This window comes from Podarcis pityusensis (genome assembly GCF_964106645.2).
Source record: "Podarcis pityusensis genome assembly, chromosome: 4".
Taxonomy (NCBI): Eukaryota; Metazoa; Chordata; class Lepidosauria; order Squamata; family Lacertidae; genus Podarcis; species Podarcis pityusensis.
In genome coordinates, this window is record NC_138027.1 from 79,366,719 (window position 1) to 79,377,927 (window position 11,209).

Sequence of the window (11,209 nt, forward strand, 5' to 3'; positions counted from 1 at the left end):
CCTAACTTCAGGTTATTTATGAACAAGTTTAAAATGTTACAAGTTAAGGGGGACTTCCGGTCGGCGCCATCGGTTAATGGCGGATTTCCCTCCGAGCTCCGGAGGGGGTCTGCTTTACAAGTTCGGGTCCTGTCGCTACGGCGAAGCGGGGACCCTCAAAAATTACAGGCGCGGAAGCCTGTGAACAAGGAGGCTCGGTGGGCACCATCGCGCCCCCCCGAAATCGCAAGGGAGCCTTTTTAAAGGCTCCGGAACGGCAGCGGGGGGAGAAGCGGTGCTGAGAGCCGCTACCCAGCTTGTAAAGCGAAGCCGCATCGCCATAGCCGGAGAGCGCCGATTCCTTCCTGAAAATTGGATTACAAAGTAAAACCAGTGAGTAAGACTGACTTAATTGGGATTTACAATTATCTTTTTGAAATTTGGCTGAAAACGGGATTGGTTAAAGTAAGGAAGTCAGCCTTTCCCGGACTGCATAAGGATAAAGCAAAGAAGGATTAAAAGCTGCAACCATTGAGAGATCGCAAAGAGTGAAGAGAACCAGACATAAACTGTGAATTTTCCCCCTTTTGGTAGGCAGGAGCAAAAGGGGGAGGAATTTGGAATTAGAACCTGCCAGAAAAAGATTTTAAAAACTTTTTATCGCTGTGTCAAATACCCCTGAAACGGACTGCCGGGGCAAAGGAACCTGGAGAGAGAGAACTGTCAGTGAGCTGTCACTCAGATTATTACATTGTTTCAAACTACTCAGCTCAGGAGAGACATTAAATTACTGGTTTGTTGAACTCTGAAAATTTAAGAACTGTTACAATTGATTATTGGGAAACCTCAGGGGAATTTTGGACTGTAAGACATTTTGTGTAGCTTTGGAAACTTTGTTCCCCTAGAGGACACTTTGATAACTGTTGTAAATTGGGCTGTAACTATTAAGGCAGTGGAAATTTCCCTTGAAAAACAACTAACAGCTGCGAGAGTGACCTTGGCTAGGCATGAGTGGTGCATCAGAAGAGACAACAACCAGGTCTGGGAGACAATACAAAACAAAATCTTCACAGCGAAGAATTTCAGTCCCAGGCATCCCAGTGGCACCAGCTGCAACTGGTCAGACAAGAACAACAATGTCATCAGATCCTGTAACACAAGCTTTGGTTAAAATAAATGAGTCTTTGGAATCTTTGACAAAGTAGGGGGCGGAAAATAGTAGAAAATTGACAGAACTCTCAATCAAACTTGATCAGAATACACAAAGTGTGAATGAATTAGGGAAAAGGGTGACATCTAATACAGAATCTATTAATAAAATATTAGAGGACTCTGCTAATATACGTAAAATCGCAGAAGAAGCCAAAGTCTCTGCTGATGAGGCTAAAGTCTCGGCGGATGCTACACAGGAAAAAATTGTACCAGTTTGCAAAAAGCTAGAAGATCATACATTGGCCCTGTCTATGCTTGAATTGGAGAGGAGAAGTAGAAACTTAAGACTACGAGCGGTGCCTGAAAGTGAAGGAGACAACTTGGCGAACTTCCTTTCTAAAGAATTTTCTGATTTTTGGCAACAGGAGTTAGAGAAGGAAGAAATTAAAATAGTCACTGCTTTTAGACTGGGAAGAGCACAAGGCAGGAAGAAGCCAAGGGATTGCCTAATAACATTAAGATCAAGAGAGGAAAGAGAAAAAATATTGAGCCTGCATTTTCAAAGAACACTCGAGATTGAAAAGTCTTTTGTGGAGATCTTTAAAGATATCCCAAAGGAAATTCTAGACGCAAGAACATACTATAAAGAATTGGTCGGATTGCTGAAGAAGAACGAAGTACCTTTCAGGTGGGAATTCCCGCAAGGCCTATCTTTCAAATTCAAAGGTAGGAAAATAAGGATAAGATCAGTAGAAGATCGAGATCAATTTTTAAATCACTACAGGGAAGACCTTCTGAAAGGAACAGTCGGAGAGGAAATAACATCAGAAACGAAAGACGCAACAGACATTTTAAACCTGACGTTTGGACTGAAATCACCGACAGAAGAAGAACAACTACTCGGAGCGACAGGAGGTAAATAGCTTCAGGATGGCCCTGCAACTTCTAAGCTGGAATTGTAATGGACTCAATCTTCCGCGAAGGAGGAAAAACATATTCCATTTATTGAAAAAAGAGCAGTTGGACATAATTTGTTTACAGGAAACACATATAACAAGATTGCATAGAAAATTACTCGTCAATAAGAGATTAGGCCAAGAATTTATTTCATCGGATAAAGTTAAGAAAAGAGGAGTGGTAATCTATGCAAAAGAAAAATTTTCCCCAAAGTTTATATTTAAAGATGAACAAGGAAGATATTTGGCAATTGAAGTGCAAATTCAAGGTGAAAAATTTTTGATACTAGGGATCTATGCACCTAATGAAGGGAAGTCAGAATTTTTTAAGAAGCTGCATGAGACATTGTTGGACTATTTGGATTACAAATTAATTATGATGGGAGATATGAACGGAGTGGTATCTACAAATATGGATAAAGCACAAAGACAGGTAATTACCAGAGATGGGAGACTACCAAAGACTTTCTTTGAAATGACTGAAAATATGGACTTGATTGATATATGGAGAACAAGGAACCCTCTCGAGAGAGAGGGAACCTTCTTCTCTGAAGCAATGATGACCTGGACCAGAATCGATCAAATTTGGATTACTAGTGGGTTGGCTCCAAAGATTAAGAAAGTGGAAATCTGTCCAAAGACTTGCTCCGACCATAACGCCGTGAAGATGGAGATGAAATTTACAGTAACTGGTCAATTCAGATGGAGGATGAATGACAACCTATTTCGAGACGAGGAGATCCATAGAAAGGCCCAAAAAACTTTAAAGGACTATTTTGAAATAAATCTAAAAACTGATGTAGAAAAAAGAGTGATATGGGACGCAAGCAAAGCAGTGATGCGAGGATTTTTAATTCAACAAAATTCAGTAAAAAAGAGAAAGCAAAATGAGAAGAAGGATAAGATCTTGGAAAAGATAAAAGAAGGAGAGAAGAAATTGAGATCAAAACCAAAGTCCCAGGAGATTCTGAGAGAGATTAAGTTATACCAGACACAATATATGGAATTGATGAATCAAGAGATTGAATGGAAGATAAAACAAATGAGACAAAAGACTTTTGAATCAGCAGATAAATGTGGTAAGCTTCTGGCTTGGCAACTGAAGAAAAGACAGAAACTAAATACAGTTACAAGTCTAGAAGTGGATGGAAAGAATATTTCTAAACCTAACGAGATAAGAAACTGTTTTTTGAGTTATTTTAAAAAGCTATATTCACAAGGACCGCAGAAGGAAGAAGATATAGACGAATTCCTTAAAAAGTATGGACTACAAAAAATCTCCTACCAAAGTAAGGTGGATCTAAACCAGAGAATAACAGATCAAGAGATAGAGAGTGCCATTCAAAATATGCAACTGGGCAAATCTCCAGGACCAGATGGACTGACTTCCAGATACTATAAAGCTTTGAAGGAGTGGTTGGTACAACCATTAAAGGAAGTCTGTAATGAGATCTTGGAGGGGAAAAGGGCACCAGAATCGTGGAAAGAAGCGTATATTACACTCATACCAAAGACAGAGACTGAAAAGACTCAACTTAAGAACTACCGCCCAATATCATTACTTAATGTGGATTATAAAATTTTTGCAGACATTCTGGCAAAAAGATTGAAAAGAGTGTTGATGGAGAAGATTCATAAGGACCAAGCAGGCTTTCTCCCAAAAAGGCATTTATCAGATAATGTGAGGAACATAATAGACATTCTGGAATTATTAGAGGTGAATATAAACACTAAAGCAGTTCTGATCTTTGTGGACACGGAGAAAGCCTTTGACAATATTTCTTGGAGTTTTATGAAAAAGAATCTTCATGGGATGGGGGTAGGCCAAGGATTTGAGAATGGTATGGGTGCCATATACGCTGAACAAAAGGCTAAGTTGATTGTAAATAATGTGATAACTGAAGAATTTAAAATAGAAAAAGGGACACGACAGGGGTGCCCAATTTCCCCTTTACTTTTTATTTCTGTTCTGGAGGTGTTGCTTAATATGATTAGAGATGACCAGCAGGTTAAAGGTGTACAGGTCGGAGCCAAACATTACAAGTTAAGGGCCTTTGCAGATGATTTAGTACTTACTTTACAAGAGCCAGACACTAGTACAAAAAGGGTGTTGGAGCTAATTCAAGAATTTGGTCAGGTGGCCGGATTTAAATTGAATAAACAAAAGACTAAAGTTTTGGAAAAAAATTTGACAGTCATGGAAAGGGAGAAGTTCCAGAATGAAACAGGTTTGACAGTGGTAAAGAAGGTGAAATACCTAGGGGTCTATTTGACATCTAAGAATTCGAACTTGTATAAAGACAATTATGAAAAATGTTGGTCGGAAATTAAAAAAGATCTAGAAATATGGTCAAATTTGAGATTGTCAATGTTAGGCCGAATTGCAGCTATTAAGATGAATGTATTGCCTAGAATGTTATTTTTGTTCCAAACATTACAAATTCTGGACAAGATAGATTGTTTCAAGAGGTGGCAGAAGGATATCTCGAAATTTGTCTGGCAGGGCAAAAAGCCCAGAATAAAATTTAAAATACTGACGGATGCAAAAGAAAGAGGGGGGTTTGCCCTGCCGGACTTAAAACTGTATTATGAAGCAGCAGCATTTTGCTGGCTGAAAGAATGGATGCTCCTCGAGAATACAGATATCTTGGACTTAGAAGGTTTTAATAATACATTTGGCTGGCATGCATATCTATGGTATGATAAAATTAAGGTGCATAGGGCCTTTAAAAACCATATTGTCAGAAAAGCATTATATAACGTTTGGATAAGATATAAAGATTTGTTGGAAAGTAAAACCCCTAGATGGTTGTCACCTTTAGAGGCTACAGCGCTGAAAAAGCTTAATATGGAAGCTGAATGGCTAAAGTATTGGGAAATTTTGGAACAAGATGGAGATAAATTGAAGTTACAGAGCTATGAGAAATTGAAACCCAAGGTTCGAGATTGGCTCCATTATTATCAAATAATGGAGGTACATAAACAAGACAGGAAAATTGGATTCCAGGTGGAGAAATCAAAATTAGAAATTGAACTGTTAGAATCCAATACTAAGAATTTGTCAAAAATGTATAATCTGCTGCTGAAATGGAATACACAAGATGAAATAGTTAAATCAGCTATGATTAAGTGGGCACAGGACATTGGTCATAACATTATGTTTGCTGACTGGGAATGGTTGTGGAACACTGGTATAAAATTTACGGCATGTAATGCCTTAAAGGAAAATATTATGAAAATGATCTATAGGTGGTACATGACCCCAGTCAAGCTAGCAAAAATTTATCATTTGCCTGATAATAAGTGTTGGAAGTGTAAAGAAACGGAAGGTACTTTTTATCATCTTTGGTGGACGTGCCCGAAGATTAAGGCTTTCTGGGAAATGATATATAATGAAATGAAAAAGGTACTTAAATGTACTTTTCCTAAGAAACCAGAGGCCTTTCTCTTGGGCATTGTCGGCCAATTGGTGTCAAAGAAAGATAGAAATTTCTTTATGTATGCTACGACAGCAGCAAGAATACTCATCGCAAAGTATTGGAAGACAGAAGAATTACCCACCTTGGAAGAGTGGCAGATGAAGGTAATAGACTATATGACACTGGCTGAGATGACTGGCAGAATCCGTGAGCAGGGGAAAGAGACGGCGGAAGAAGATTGGAAGAAATTTAAAATTTACCTTAAGAACTATTATAAAATTGAGGAATGTTAAAATGTCGAGGTTTGGAGAAAGAAAAGGAGATTACAGTGACATAAGATTAAGTTGAAGAAAAGAATAAGAAAAAATATATTTGATAAAATTAATTAGAATTTGCTGAAATAAATTTTGGAAATTGGGATGTAGGAAGGGGAGGTTTGGGGGAGTCCGAGAAGAGAGGGACATGAAAAAAAGGTTATGAAATTTTACATGTTTGTATGTCTTTTTTTATTTGTTTGTATTGTTTAAAATTATTCTGTAAAACCAATAAAAATTCTTACAAAAAAAATAAAATGTTACAAGTTAAAATTGCATGAGAATTTATTGTGAAATTAATGTAACCTGGGGGTGCAAATCTCAAGGGAATGGCTTTTCACAAAGCTACATTAAGTGCAAAGAAGTTTGCTTTTAATGGGTGTTGGAAAGAGGCTGTTAAAAAGGAAACCTTGCACAGATTGTGGGTCAGGTAACTAAATTCCACGATCTTTCCAGAGGAACTTGACATATGTGCAGTATTTATCTCCTTAAAACTTCACTCTTATCTATGCAATTCAAACCTACTTGCAATGCAAGTTCTTTTCCAAGTACCAGGGCATTTAATACAGCTAAATCAGTTTTAAAATCAAGAATATATATATATATCTAGGCTATGGATCAAGCTGAAAAAGTGTTTCATTATCAGAAAGTTGCAAAACGCCCTCATTGCTATCACACAAGCCTCATTTCCAAACCCTATTGTCAGGGGTTCAGGAGCAGAGGCACAGGAAAGGGAGGAAATAGAGAGCGAGGGGGAGGAGTCCGAAGGTAATGTTAGCGATGACAGCGGTCCGAGGTCTCTGAGTCTTTCCAGCGAATCGGAAGATTCACAGAAAGGGGCTCCCATGGTCAGAGCAAGGGGGGTGCCGAGGGGGACACCCCAGGAAGAAGGGGCCAGAGGGGACTCAGAGAGAAGCAGTTGGAAATCAGGACCAGCGTCCACACCAGAGTGCAGTAGGGGGGAGGAGTCCCAGGCATCGGGATCAGGCGGCGCACTGCCAGTGGGAGGACATGAGTCAGGATTGGCCACGCCTCCATCGGGGAGCGAGGAAACGGTCGAGAGGAAGGTTGAAGGCTGGGCGCGCGCGCCAAGTTCAAATGTACAGGAGGGCGGTGCAGTTGGCAGCCCGGATAGGGAGCCAGGTCCCAAAGCCCGCCGAAAAGACGGGGAGGAGTCAGGGGGGTCAACGTCAGCGTCAGAAGAATCCAGGAAGGAAGGGACCCCGGGGGGTAGCAGGACCCAGAGGAGAAAGGAGAGACGGAAGAGGTGGAGTAAGGCTAGAATCTTAAACTGGTGTACAGGGGGCGGAGACTCAGATGGAGCTTCGCCGATCTAACCATGAGACGTAGAGTTGCACGCAGCAGCTTGAGAATGGAAACTGTAACTCAATAAAGACTTTTGTTTAATGATCGCTGGCTAGCGTGATCCTCTGTGAGCTAGGATCTGGAAGCAGCTCTGACACCTATGAAAAGCTTATTTAGCCTCGAAGCAATTCCACTGGATATGAATTCTGTTTGCAGTGCTGGTGCACATACATACAGGCTTTCAAAGTAGTAAACTGGAGTTTTAGTCAGATAATTTGGCAGAGCTGAATTGGGGAGATCATTTCATTTACAATGAAAAGGCAAAGCCCCTACTCTCCCGGTTTTGGGAATGTTTGCACCCTTTTGTAAAAAGGTGTAAAACTGTATAAAGAGGTGGGCCTCAAGAAGCAAAGGGAACTGCTGAGACACGACACTCTTCTGCCCCTGTTGCATGTTGTTTACTATTAGCTGGGGTAGTTGGGAGTGTGCATGACTGTACCACAGAAAATAATGTCGTGCAAATGGACTGTATCCCTATTCGGATGCCCATCTGAATCAGAGTGTGGCCCATCTACACTGCACCGCATCAGAAAAATGTGCATCTCTATATTCACATTCTGACTCAACTAAACTTAAATAAAATGTTATGACCAGAGCTGGATCCTGACGAATTATTGCAGTGAAATATCCAATACAGGATTGCCTGGAGATATGGGCACATTCCTTCTTCCTCACTCCTGCTGTCAGGGTGAGACCAATTGTGTGTTGTTGTTTTTAACCCCAGTGGCATTGTCATACAGCAAAATCTGAGAGCCTGCATGTTCCATGATTGGTTATGATCAAGTAGTAAAGAAGCCCTTTCGAGTTAGACAACATCAGACTAAGGGGAAATAGCCATGAAAAGGCATGAAAGAAGAGAATAAACGTCGTTGGTTGGGGTTGTTTTGGTTTTTTTCAGACGCTTCACCTCCCAATTCCTGAAGCACCAGCTTTTGCACCTAAAATCAATCCCTCGCCCACAATTGCCATCACACTAGTTTTAAACATGAAATATTCCAACATAGATGTGGAGAGTGTATAGAAAATGCCTATTCCTAAGGTGCGAAATGCAACACTTGTATCATTTCCTGAGTGAAAAACAAGGTCTTGCTTTCCTTCCCCTCCAAAATTTCATTTTCAGACCCTTTTTGTGCACGGCATATTTATTCTAGATACAGATGTATAAATAGCCTTTACCGAACCAGTAACCATGGGAATTAATAGAGTTCACAGCTGGGTTCTAAATGGACTCCTTACATCTCCCTCCCCTCCCCTCTTCAGAACACTTCTCTTTCAAAGAGCAAGAAGAGTCGTTTGGAAAGAGATATGGAGAGAGACTACGGCCAGATGTGCAGACATAGGATCTCCACCAGCCCTCTCGCTTTAAAGTTTAAAGAGTGTTATTCAGACAACCCCTGACATTTCCTGGTACATGTTGTCCTTTTTTCCTTCTGGCAACAATATGAAAACAATAGGCCTGATTCTACTCTACTGTAAACTGGTGGTGATAGGGATCCAAGAGGACTCGTTTAAGAAGAGCTGCATTAATTCAGAAGTGCATAATATGGTGCTTCTTTCCAGGCAGGCTCATCCATAGGTAATTTCTTGTTCCCATACGCCAAGGGATAGCTGGGCCCTGTACTTAGTAGAAAGCAAGCTCCTTGAATATACAGAACCAAGAGAACAAGTTGGGAACCTGTAGGTTCTACTTAACCAGAGAAGTCAGTGGCTGGCTTTAAACAAACCAACCTAACCTACTTTTCATAGATTATCTATGAAATAATCTCACCCTTGGAGAAAGGCTGGGGTGCAGATGTGGGAAATAAATACGTCTCACTTTCATTGCATTACCTCAGGGGTAGCTAAACTTTTGGCACGCAGATGTTGGACTACAAATCTCATCAGCTCTGGCTATCATGGGGCCATCTGGAGAGCCCAATGTTGGCCACCTCTGGTATAGCACTTGCCGTATTCTAATACGCTGAAGTGTTTTTAATTCTATTCGTTTTGTGACTAGATGTTAATTTCCTTCTCCCAGAAAGGCCAATACGTTTTGTTAACGGGGCTGCCCCAATGAAGTAACACAGCCATCAACTTTCTATCCAATTTTTTTTAAAAAAATTCAATTGTTTTTATTACAGATTATCTTGGGTTGCAACCTTTTTGGACATCAGTCCTATAAGAAATATGCAACATAACGAAACAGGTATTAGAAGACACCCCAGAAGTAGCTCTACTGAATATTTTCCAAGACAATAGCACACACTCACACCACAAAGCGCTTATAACCCAACTTACTCTCAGCAGCCCGGAGCATCATAGCGAGACTATGGAGGGACCTGTCAGATGTGAACCATGGACCACTGGTACCAAACTGTATGGGAAACAGCCTTACTAGAAAAGCTAACCAACAAACCAGAAATGGGGACAAATAAAACAGGATGCCTTCACCCCGGTGTGGCACATGGTCCAACAAGACTTTCCATCCAATCTTCAGTGTCTACACATGTAATTTATGGAAAGCTTGAGGTTAGGTTTTTTGGCAAGGTCTCAGATAGATCAACAGAGACATCTGCTGGTCAAAGGAAACATAAGAGTTGCAAAAATATCTCTGCTTGTATTGGGTGGTGTTTTAAAACAAACATACTACTCTGTCTACACACAACTGCTGACGCCACACAACTGCTGCAGATACAGTATTTTGATGCTATATCACCGTTCGCCCACAGCAAACCACACAGGACCTGAGATAGCAGGGTTCAAATCCTGACTCAGCTGCAAAGCTCACTGGGTGATTTTGGGCTAGTCACTCACTCTCAGCCTAACCTACCTCAGAAGATGGTTGTGAGAATAAAACAGGGAAAGAGAATTATGTACTCCACTTTGAGCTTCATGGAGGAAAGGTGGGATAGAAATGTAAGAAACTGAACGAACAAATCTGTATCTTTAAACACCTGTGTGTGTGCCTGGGAGCTCAAATTGGGCCAGGAGTTCCTGATGTGTGAACATGGGTGTTTAAACATGCAGGCATGGTCATCTATGTGTTACAATTGGGAGTTTACAATTGGAAGATTCAAACATTTTGTCTTTGATATGCTTTTATTTGTCAAAGTGCATAAACAGGACACTTTATCTTGGCTTCAGTTTAAGCAGGGCAATTTAAAATGCTATTTGCTAGTTCTTCCCACAACTGACAAAAAGCAGGCAGATCAGCAAAAAATAAATGAAAACAGTAATATATCCTGAAATTTGGAACATTGGGAACTGTAGTTTGAGCTGTAATTCTGGGACAGGGAAACTATAGTTCCCAACGTTCTTTGGGGGAAGTCATGTGCACGTTTCTGAGCACAATTCAAAGTGTTGGTGCTGACCTTTAAAGCCCTAAACGGCTTCAGTCCAGTATACCTGAAGGAGCGTCTCCACCTCCATCGTTCTGCCCGGATGCTGAGGTCCAGCACCGAGGGCCTTCTGGGGGTTCCCTAGCTGCAAGAAGCCAAGTTACAGGGAACCAGGCAGAGGGCCTTCTCAGTAGTGGCGCCCGCCCTGTGGAACGCCCTCCCACCAGATGTCAAAGAGAAAAATAACTACCAAACTTTTAGGAGACATCTGAAGGCAGCCCTGTTTAGGGAAGCTTTTAATGTTTAATAGGTTTATTGTATTTTAGTGTTTTGTTGGAAGCTGCCCAGAGTGGCTGGGGGGACCCAGCCAGATGGGCGGGCTATAAATAATAAATTATGGTTATGATTTAAATGTACATTGCACAGGCTTCAAATTTGCGGTGTGGATCTGTCTTAACAAAATAGCACCTGACTCTGCTGAGGATTGCTGCATAACCTTGAGCAGGTCACCTTCTTTTTTGCCATTTTCCTCCCATGTTTACTTTGACGTGTTGGTATACTGCCTAGTAGAATAAGGCTCATAACTTGCGGTTGGTTTGCCTCCAGGGACAACATTCAGGCAAACAACAACACAGGCAGCCACCATTGCCCATTTTGTGACTGCTTTTCTGTCCGTCACATGTTAGGAGCATCAAAAATTATTGCTA